The sequence below is a fragment of the Aptenodytes forsteri genome, unplaced genomic scaffold, assembly GCF_000699145.1.
Source record: "Aptenodytes forsteri isolate BGI_AS27 unplaced genomic scaffold, ASM69914v1 Scaffold10, whole genome shotgun sequence".
NCBI lineage: Eukaryota > Metazoa > Chordata > Aves > Sphenisciformes > Spheniscidae > Aptenodytes > Aptenodytes forsteri.
In genome coordinates this window covers 2197004-2200149 of record NW_008794117.1, presented here as the reverse complement: position 1 = coordinate 2200149, position 3146 = coordinate 2197004, and positions in this window count along the sequence as shown.

The following is a 3146-nucleotide window of genomic DNA, read 5'->3' as shown; positions in this document are numbered from 1 at the left end:
AGGAGCAGATGCCTCGGCGGCGCTGCGTGTGGGTGAGGGGGCGCTAGTGGGGCTGGGGCTTCTAATTCCTCGCTCGGGGCGTTGGCGGTTTGTGCTCATTTCGCACAGCTGTGGGTAGTCAGGCATACCCTAGGAGAGAGGTTGCTTGCCTCCTAAATCCGTGAGTTTAATATTCTGAGTGTGTTTGTTGTAGTAGAGCTGATGCGCTGGAAGATCATTCAGGGCAGAAGATACTTTCAGGAGCATTGCAGACTTTTATGAGTCTAATCTGTGCAAAAAATGAGCATTGCTTTAACTAAAAATGTTGAATCCCTTGAATTGGACTGTGCAGGCTTCTAATACTAAGGTCCTGTAGCTAAATTGAGTTCTGATGTCGCTGACTTTGCTTCCTTCATTTTGCCAACACAGTGGCTTTCAGCTGGGTAGAACCGAGTTAGCACTTCTATTTTAGAGGTAAGAAACTGGACTGGTCTTTGTATTTGAAGCAGTAACTGACCTCTGCACAAGAATAAGTCTAAGCCTCTATTGCCGAACTTCAGCTTGGTGCCTGTGATTATTTCCTCTGTTTGCAGTGATTATGGGCTGAATGGAGCAGCAGTGCTGAAAAATGTGCAAGTCTGAGAGGCGTCTCCAGGTAAGAACTTGTGCAGCTCTCTGCAGAGGCAGCGCTGGGATCCAGTGGTACTGATCTGGTCGTGCCTAAATTGTAGGCTTTGGTCCTAGCTTGGTAAAATTGCAAGTGATTTGATATGCTTTTGTCATTGTCCAGAAGCAACATCACCTGGCCTTTTGCCCTTCTGGTTGTTTCAGAAGAATTAGGAACGTATTGCTGATGTCCAGGAAGCAGTGCATTTCAAATGCAAACAAAGTAGGGTTGTGTGTCCCGTCCAGTTTCCCCCTCCACCCCCAAGTTTCTACATAATGTTTGACAATTTAAATTATGTAGGAGAACCAGGTGTCTCTGTGAATCTAAAGTGAGTAAACAGTTGTGAATATCGGCTATGTTTCCTGCAAAGATACCGATGTGGTTGCTTTCTTAATAGCACAAGTTACCTTCCTGGAAGCTTACCTTGTGATAGGAATGTGGCTGCCATGCAGTGGAGATGCTGTCAGGTGGTGGGAAATTGAAAAATCCTATTTTTTTCTCATTTGGCTTTATTGCTTTACTTCTGGAGTCTTCTGCTACCTCTGATTCCGGGTTAGTTCTCTGCTGCCCTTATTGATTGTTACACATTAGAAAATAAGGGAGAACCTTAATTAATCTGTACAAGGACAGGCTGCAGTGCAAATTAAAAGTTGCCACGTTTTGCACAATGTTTAGAGAACTTGTTGAGGAATTGTGAGACGTGGATATTAGCCTTTGTTTAGAACAGGATCATAATTCCATTATTTCAGGCTGTTACTTTGTGAGAGTGGCTCCTCTTCTAGAGATTTTTTTTTTTTAAATGGCTTGAAATCAAATGAAATGATAAAGCCTTTTCATGGAGACAGGCAAAAGCCCAGAGACTGATGCCACATGGACTGCCTTCCAGCATTTTTTCTTTTGTAGGCACATTCCACCTGATAGCGTTCTGTAATGTGGTAAATGTGATCGGAAAACATCTTGAGTCAGAACGGGTCTTTGTTGCCTTATTGCTATCTCCCTTTCGGAGCTAACAGGTGTAAAACTTTGAGGGAGAGCACTTATGAAGAGTGTTTCTTTTTGATATTGGCCCTAGCCCTTATAGCAGGCCTGTGGAGGTGTGGTGACAGGTGAGCTGCTCAGTGTAGCAGCTGAAAAGTACTGTACAATGCTGATGAGTATATTTTTTTCTTTGCTTAAGCTTGGATGTCGCATAAGATGAAACAATATGAAAGTACATGGTGCCAGGCTTCGTTGTAATGTCATCCTTCTCAAATTGGCAGGTTTCTTTATGTCAAATTCCCCATAATTTCCCACTGTTATTCTGGGGAGGGGGAAACATGTTGGAGCAGGACAATAAAAAAAATGTGTTTGGAAACTAAAAGTGTCTTAGCAGATCTTGTGGGATTTGAATTGGAGCTCTGATGAGGAGGGAGGTAGTCATTCTTTCCTGTGGAGCAAAGCAAGACCTGTTAAAAGCTACATGACACATTAAGTGATTTATACTTCATGGATTTATTGACTTTGTACTTTTTTTGCTCATCACCCACAATGCTGCTGGTACATAGTAATTCTGGTTAGCTGTAGGTTTGCTCCTGCTGGGAACACCAGCAAATTTGAGGAAAAGAGCTTTACTAGCTATGTGAAAGTCTAGAACAGCTGGCAGAAAATTGGTACCTCTTGCTATGGGAAGATCAGGAGAGATTGAAATAAGATGAACCCCTTTGTCTAGTTTCAGGGTAAAGCAAAGCATGTAAGAATCTGTGCCACCTGGGAGTACCTGAACAATTCAGCATGCTAGACTGCTCCATTTGTACTGGACATGACAACTTGGTAATTCTATATGTACAACTACAACAAAAGTTGTTTTTCTGATGGTACCATTTTACAATTCCTTTTTCACAGTGTACAAGCATTTCTTTTTATTATTTGAAAGAAGAGACTTCTTGAAGTATTCTTGAGAGAGCTGAAACGAGCAGTAAAAGCTTGCTCTCTGCTTTCATCTGTCTAATTACAGTCAGATCTCTAATGACTGGTACCATGAGATGTAGTCATTTTTGTTTGGGTTCTGATCTCATGCTTTTTATGACCTACTGTAGCCCAGAACTGGCACAGATATATAAATTTAAAGGATGTGCTGTGAATTTATTCAGACTCTTGTCACTGAGTAGTCTTGTGATGGCAAACCAACCTACAAATTCCTGATGTGAGCTGTCGCTCCTTTGAGCTATGACAGTACTGATCTTTGGCAATCTCTCAAGTGTTATTCTTCAGAGCAAACAATTCCTAATCTAGCAGGATGGTATACAGTCTCACTGGGGCTTGGAGTTACTGTGCACATTGTCTAGGTCATTTGGGCAACTGGGACTTGTTTTTGATTGACTGATGCTCCAGAGATCTTTGGCTTGACCTCAGAGCTGAACTAAAATGTTAAAATGGTTATTTTTGGTAATAAATTACTAGCCACGAGATGAGACTGGCCTACTTATGAGCATGATACCTGTGAAGTCAGGAAGCCTGTATG